The sequence below is a fragment of the Psammomys obesus genome, unplaced genomic scaffold (genome assembly GCF_907164565.1).
Source record: "Psammomys obesus unplaced genomic scaffold, mPsaObe1.curated_primary_1811, whole genome shotgun sequence".
Classification (NCBI taxonomy): domain Eukaryota; kingdom Metazoa; phylum Chordata; class Mammalia; order Rodentia; family Muridae; genus Psammomys; species Psammomys obesus.
In genome coordinates this window covers 10,672,628-10,680,761 of record NW_026596152.1, presented here as the reverse complement: position 1 = coordinate 10,680,761, position 8,134 = coordinate 10,672,628, and positions in this window count along the sequence as shown.

The window sequence follows — 8,134 nt, the reverse complement described above, 5'->3', positions numbered from 1 at the left end:
GTGTGTGTGTGTGTGTGTGTGTGTGTGTGTGTGTGTGTGTGTGTGTGTAGCTGTACAGGATTTCTTCTCAGAGCAGAAGATGCCCAGCTGTTTCTGTAAGCTCAGTATGGACTGGAGAAAGAGAGGCAGGTTGCTTCCTAAAGCCTGCCCCCTTCCACCCAATGTCCATACTGGGTTTACCGTCAGTCAAGGGAGCTGATGTTGAGGTTGTCACTCGTGGTTTTATAGACCCTGGCTCCAGGAGGCACCTGGATATGCCATCTCAAGACCCAAGTTTAGAGAGAGAACCATTCTTTTTCTTTCTTTCTTTGTCTTTTTTGTTATGCGCCACCATTGTAAGGCTGCACAGTCTAAGTAAGTCTGGCCTTTGTCCACCCTCCGTAGTCTGAGTAATCACGACTTAGACCCCTACTCTCAGAGGGAAGGAGGGGAGAGCTGTGGAATGAGGCACGGAGGGAGGAGAACTGGCTCATCAGTACTTTGGACTTTCCCTCTCTCTTACTGAAAATCCCACCCAATTATCGAATTACTGGGGGAACCTGGGCTAAGGATGGGTGGGTGTTTGGCTGAGCCCAGCAGGCAGGCTTCCAGCACCTCCACCTTCCAAGTGATGCGGTCTGGGGATTAGAGCAATGGTGAGGAGCACTCCGGAGCCTGCTGCCTCTCCAGACACAAAGGAGGGGACAGTGAGTGAGTACCAGCCAGCTGGAGGCATCCTTGTTCTCCGGAGAACTACAGGTGCCACCAATTGAGGCGTAGGTTCTGCTCTCTCAGGCCGCCCCACCCACCCTTCCTGTCTGCAAAGCCTTTCTCTGGGCCCTCAGCTTCTCCCAGCTTCTCTGAGAGGCCACCTGTGGTCCACCTGTGGGTGGTGGACACCAAAAGCCCAGGACCCCACCCTCCTATTAGTACAGAGGAAGCGGAGGAGTTGAGATCTAAGCTCTGTCCCCACCAGGGCTTGTAGGTGGGGCTCTGTCTCGCTGAGCTTTCACTGGATTGTCATCACACCATCTCCTCAGGACAGTGGAGCTAATGGAGCCAGGGCCAGCGGGGGCTGCTGCTGGGCTGGCAGCATCCAGGGCAGTGCAGAGAGAGGCTCTTCCTTGGCTCCCTGCATTTGTACTGGGCCCTGTACAGCCAGCTAGAGGGAGAAGAGAGAGGAGGAGAGCCAGAGCACCTTGGATTCCCTCCCCCCCAGGTGGGAGGACACACTTGAGGGATCACTAGCCCTCCTGAGGACCCTGCACCAGGCTTGCTCAGAATTTGTTGGCAAGCACCAAGACGTGAGAGGCCGTGCCTTCGTCTGGATCTCATCACCGCTGGGCAGCAGAAAAGCAGCCTCCACGAGCCTGGAGGATGAGTCCTCCCTTAGTGTGGGCCATTGTAGTTAGAGAGCTTTTCTACTACACTGGAACTGCTGGGGTTCTCTCTCTTCCGTCCTCCCATTTTGTTATTCCTCCTATCCTTGCTTGCCACTTACGTTGGCCCTTTCATTCCTGCCTGCCTACCTTTCTTGTTTGGCCTGGAACTCACTACTTAAATCAGCCTGGCCTTAGGCTTGCTCTCCACTTGCCTCAGCCCCTGTTTTGCAGCAGCTGTGTTTGCCATCACTCCCAGTGTTTCTTTGTGCCCTCTGACTAACAGCCTGGTTGGGGGGGGGACGGGACTGTGCAGTCCATGACACACCTACATTTTGTCTCTTCCTGGGTGCACTTGCATTGCCAGTGGATTCCTCCTTGTCTGGAGAGCAGGGTGTTCCTGGGAGCGCCCTCTGCTGTCTCCTAAGGAACTGTTTTTTTACCAGGCAGTGTGCCCTCAAACCAAGTATGTGAGGGAGTAGGACAGCATCTGTACCCTGGCCACAAGGTGGGCACTTGGTGAATACGTGGTAGATGCTGAATAGTGAGACCTAGTCCCTTTAACCACAGGCCTTGTCCCAGCCCGACGGAGAGCTGAACTAGGATGGGACAGGGGCATGGGGGAGGCCGCTGAGCCAGGATTGCACATGGTTTGTGGTGACCAAGGGAGGGTGTTTGAGGTTTCCCTGTGGAAACCACTTGGAGCCGAGCCTCAAGGGACCGTGGTTTTGATGAGAAAAGACAGCACTATGTATGCGTGGTCCTGGAGGGAAATCATTTTTGTCCAGACAAAGAGATTAGTGAGCAGGCAGGATGGGATCCCAAGGACAGAAGAGGCAGCCCCTTCCATTTCTACCCTGCAGCCTCTCAGATACTCCCTTCCTTCCAGGAACTTCCCTTGACTGACCCTGTGGTGTCCTTCCTGTGACCTTTTCGAAGGACTGGGTCCTCTGACCTCAAAGGCAGAGAGTTTCAAAGTTTTCTCTGTACCTAGACTAAAAGAAATACCTAGCCGGGTGTGGTGGAATACACCTTTAATCCTAGCAGAGGCAGGTGGATCTCTGTAAGTTCAAGGCCAGCCTGGTCTACAAATCGAGTCCAGGACAGCTAGGGCTACACAAAGAAATCCTGTCTTGAAAAACAAAACCAACCAACCAACCAAACAACAAAAAACTCCTAGATCCAAGCAATATTCAGAAGTTACCCAACCTCAGGGATTTGCACACAGGCCCTCTGACATCTAGCCACATCCACAGCCAACACATGCTATTTTAATATTTTTATTTTATTTAAGTTTTTTATGTATATGAGTATTTCCCTGAATATATGCGTATATTTGTGCCTGGTACCCAAGGAGTTTATGAGTGGGTATCAGACTCCCTGGAGCTGGAGTTATAGGTGTTTGTAAAGCACCATGAGCGCACTATGAATAGAACCCAGATAATAAGCAAAAGCAGCAACTGCTTTCGGTCACGGGGTCCTCTTTTGAGCCTCCTTATTTTTGTTTTTTTAAATTTCATGTGTATGAGAATTTTGTCTGTGTGTGTGTTTGTACCATGCACGTGTAGTGTCTATAGGAGCCAGGAAGAGTATCAGATCCTCTGAAACTGGAGTTACAAACAGTTGTGAGCCACCATGTCGGCGATGGGAACTGAACCCAGGTCCTTTGAAAGAGCAGCCGGTGCTTTTAGTCATCAAGCTATCGCTCTGGTTCCACGCCCCCCTTTTTTTTTTTTATTGCTTTTTGTGTACGGGTATTTTGTTTACATGTATGTCTGTGCACCATGGGAAGGGTGCTGAAGGAAGCCAGGAGAAGGTACCAGATCTCCTGGAAGTGGAATTACAAATGGTTGTGAGCCACCATTTAGTGCTGAGACTAGAACCTGGGTCCTCAGGAAGCGCTGTGTCCTTGACCACTTAGCCATCAGGCCAGCCACACCTGCTACTTGAACTTCAATTATTGTAGTTGTTTGAAGCAGGGTCTCTACGTAAATCTGGAACTCGCTGTGTAGACTAGGGTCTTTACTCTCATTCAAAGATATCTGCCAATCTCTGCTTCCCGACTTGGAGGATTAAAGGCACCTGCATTAAGTGCAGGTAGCCCTGCACCTGGCCACTTTCATTCTTCAACAACTGCAGTTCCCCACTGACCAAAAACTCCATCTATAGGCTTACGTGTACACCACCTTTTCTTTTAACGGTAGGAACAGCCTCCGAGCCCAGCCTCACAAAGACAAGATCCTAGAGAGGACTTTAGAACCCCCTGCACTAAAATGAAGCATGCCTGTCCCTGACAGGGATCCGTGGTCGGCATTCTGCACCACACTTGGAGCTTTCTGGGGCACCCCGGCCTGTCTTGGCATTCACTTTTAGAAAGATAGCGCTAAAGCAAGCAGGTGGGACTGTGCCCCAGTACGTGGCTGTTCGGAGCTGACAGGAAGAAAAGAAACGATTCAGCCACCTCTGCTCCTGGAGCTGCCCTTGAAAGAGAACTCTCTTGACCTTGAACTCCGGTTTCCCTCTACTCACGTCTAGCCTCCTGTTAAGGCACGTAGCAGCCATCTCTGTTACATACACCTGTCTAAGTGGTTTGTTCTGCCGTTGATGGTATGTTCCTTTCTTCATAGCCAGTGAGCTTCCTTTTCATCTAGGATTGCTTTTCCTTCTTGCACCTTCTCTCCACAATGTTGTCTCTGCCCGTCCATCCCCTGCATCTTGTTTCAGGAACCAGCAGTACTGCCACTCCCACTGCTGGGTCTGTGGCAATCATTGACATGGGTCTGTCTCTGCAGGGCCTCTGCAAGCTAGGTTTACAGCTTCGGTAGCCTGTCTTTGAGGGCCACCTTACTTTGCCTTCTGCGAGAGGGTGCTTGTACGGTCTATGTGTGCTCTCTACCCTGTCTCCCAGCTTGCTCCCAGCTCCTGCAGTGCATTATTACACTGTATCCTTGCTTGCTGTCTGGCCTCGTGCCAGGCAGGTGCAGCCCTAGCAGCTGTTCCGCTTATGGTGTTGTGCCCACCAGCTGTCTGGGCGTTCTGCTTCCTCAGCCACGTCCCTTGATTCAGCATCTTGTCCTGCTGATTTGGCTCAGTGTGTTTCTCCTGTCAGATTATTTGTTTTTGCACTGGGCCCACCCACCCCGGCCCACCCACCCCACCCTTCCTTCCTCCCTCCCTCCCTCACTCCCTCCCTCCCTTCCTTCCTTCCTTCCACATTCTCTTGTTTGTTGTGACCTTGGGAGCTCCCGTAGCCAAGGCTGATCTTGATGAGGCTGTGGACGACCTGCTTGTGACGTCTTTGCTTCCGGGCGCCTTATTTTCTTAGTTTACGGTAATTAATGTGCACTCACCCCTTCTCCCCAGCCTTTATTCAAAGTTTTACTTTCCATGGTTTCAGTCACACAGTCCAGAAACACTGTGGGGAGAATTCCAGAAATAAACAAATTTCCCTCCGTGACGTGCAGTGTGATGAAATCTGACCCTCTCCCCTGTGGAATGTCTCTCAGCTCATTCCCTCACTGCCCAAAATACCACACCGTGAACTCTACCCTGGTCTCAAGTCTCTGTAACGAGAGCACAGTATCCCTCCACTGTGCTCCCATTTGAGTGACACTTTCTTTGCTCCAGAGCCCCAAAGAGTAGTGATGCTGGAACTCAAATGTGTCAAAGAGAAGCTAGAAGGCGTTTCCTTTTATTAAAATGGTAAATGTTTTCAATTAGGAGAGAAAAAACGGTAGTATGCTTAGATTACTAAAGAGCTACGTAAGACTTGAGCGGTTAGCCGAGAGTAGGGGCGCACGTCTGTAATTCCAGCACTCGGGGAGACAGAGGCAGGCGGATCTCTGTGAGTTCAAGGCCAGCCTGGTCTACAGAGCGAGTCCAGAATAGCTAAGACTACACAGGGAAACCCTGTCTCAAAAAAAACCAACCAACTAGCCACACAAACAAACCAAATAAGACTGAGTGGTCTGTCTTCAGAGCTGAGAGGAAGGAGACTGTTCCGTTTATTCTGAGTTTGGTTGTTTAGGTCCTAGTATGCCTGGTTTAGAAATACAACTTCATTACAGGTACGTGAGGGGAAATTACCCTATGCAGGACTCGATTGTTGTTGTTGGTGGTTTTATGCATTCCTCTTTTTTTTTTTTTCTTTTTCCTCCAAAAGTGTTTCCCAAAGCTACAGGGAGCTACCGTATCTTCTCTAATTCTGACCCTTTATTAGATTTTCATGTTCTCTTGGTTCTTGGGAAAACCCTTGGCGTAATACAGGTTTCCAGTGAGAATAATTCTCTAACGCCCTAGCAGGATGATAACAGCAACCTCACCGCTGTGCTCCCTGTCCTCTCCCGAGGCTGCGCCATCCCAAGGTCCTGGACTGCATAGAGAGGAGACACTGGGCTGAGCACCATTACTCATCGCTTTCTGCTTCCTGGCTGCTTCTACACAGTGAGCACCTGCCTCAAGCTCCTGCCGTGCTGGACGGAAGCCTCAAACTGTGAGCCCAACAGTGAGAAAGCTGGTGAGCTGATGTGAGCCCACCCCACTCCCCCATACATGGTTGTTTTTCTGAGTTGACCCCTGAGACACCCATTTCCAAATGAAGATGGTAGATGCAGTGTCTGGCTTTCCCAATGCTGCTCCTGGAGAGATCATACAGGAGAAAAGGAAGCTTCTCTTTCTCAGTTTCTGCCTCATCATGGGCTTTCCTTCTCTCATACATCTCCAAATGGCCCTTCCGGAATACTATTTTAGTCTTATCAGTGTAAACTGTATCTTAGTCTGGTGGTACAACGTGGTACCAGAGGCTGGGCAACTTTGAAGGAAAAAAACCTTATAAGGATCATGGACCTGGAGGTTCGCAGCTGAGGGGTGCCTTGGTAATTTTTAAAAATTCGTGTGTATGTATGTATGTATGTATGTATGTATGTATGTATGTATGTATGTATGTATCTATGTATGTGTCTGTTCAAGCTCCTCTCCCTATTCCTATAAATTCACTGCTATTAATTCACCGGGCCCTCTCTGGACTGTATCTAGCCCTAACCATCCCCAAAGTCTCCACCTCTAAATATTACATTATCTAACTGAAACATCAGTTAGATTTCTACCCCCTTTAGAGCCCACAACAAGGATTAAATTTCAATCTATGAAGCCTGGGGAAGCACACTCAGATCATACCGAAGCTATCTCAGACACTATGGAAGTAACCAGAAGCTGGGGCTAGCACCTCCTCATACAGAAAAATTGGGCTCCCGGTGACGAGGCAGAGTGAGGAGAACCAGTCGAGATCCTAATCCAGGGGTCCCTGCCCCAGGCACCCTTCTGTGCTCTACACCCTCTTCTTTCTGCCTGCTTGACAGCCCAGCCTGGACTTCTGGATGCTTTTCCAGCCCTCTCCTCTTCATTTAGGGCAGAGTCTCCTGAGAGCAAGCCCAGTACTGTCGTTACTGGGAGTTGCCTTTGCAGGGAACCTCTGTGCAGACGTGTGGCACCATGGATCTCTACACAGAAGACTAAACCAGACAGAATCTCAGAGTTATGGGCACAGGACACCACCGCCAGCTGGCGGCAAATCCCTTTCGGTGGGAGGGATGAGTGTACAAGCCAGCAGCACCTGACTGAGAGCCCAGGGCTCAAGCAGCCGCTTAGACAGAACCCCTGAATCCTGGAATTCTGTGATTCTCCAAACAAAGGGCCATCGCTAGAGCATCACATAAGAAAACAGAATTTGGAATTAAAAATATATATATCACGACGACGACGACGAGGCTCTGTAGAATCCTAGCCTGCCAGCGCAGGAGGTCAGAATCTGTAGCTTCATGTTTGCCTTTCTGGATCCCAGGCTTTAGCAGGAAGTTGAAGGCATTAGGACCACTCAGCCTTTCTCAGTGACTGGGTTCTGCTTCTCAGTCAATACCGCCACCACGTGGAGATGCTCAGGGCCAAGGAGCTTGGAAAGTGCTCGGACATTGGTTTGCACGTGAAGTGGGCTTATGGATGGCCTCTGTGGCGTCTCCTCTCAATGCTTTCAGCGTTGCTGTGGTCCAAGCTGGCTTTTCCATTGTGTGGATGACACATCTCATGATGGTGGCAGCCATAACTCCTCCCTCCGGTATGCCGGGCTCTGTGTGGACCAAAGTGTCCCCATCCTTGAAGCATAAGTCAGCGGACATTCCTGTCCTGGCCTAACTAGGAATGTGACAATGAAATGGAGTCAATCTGCCAAAGAAGCACCAGCAAGCTTGTGCTCACCCCAGCACCATTTACAGTGGCCAAGAAACGGAAGCAACCCGAGTGGCCATTGACCGATAAATGGTAAAAGAAATTGTGGTACACTATACTGTATCTATCAGCCACAAATATTGGATGTCTTTGGTGACATGAATTGGATTAGAGGATATCTGTAGAGGAGTTAAGCCAGGCCCAGAAAGACAAGTGTCGTGTGCTCTACTCCATATTGGGAAGCTAAAAGTGTTTATCTTAAAGAGGAGGGAAACTGAACTGGGGAGGTTCTCTTCCACTCTGGTTTTCTCCTAGCCCCACCATTAATAGGCCAGACCTGCCTCGAGGCACACAGAGGAGCCATGTGATAGAGACTTCCTAAAGACCTCACTCACCCTTAGCGCTTGCTGTTTGCACGCTATCTTGCAGAAAGGCTCCATTCTTGTCTACCAGTGTAGCCCCTCCCCCTCCCCCACAGTGTGGGGCTCCTCCAGACCCTTCACTCCATCTCCGCGACCTGTCTCATTCCTCTGCCCCTCTGCTTCTCTTTAGGGTAG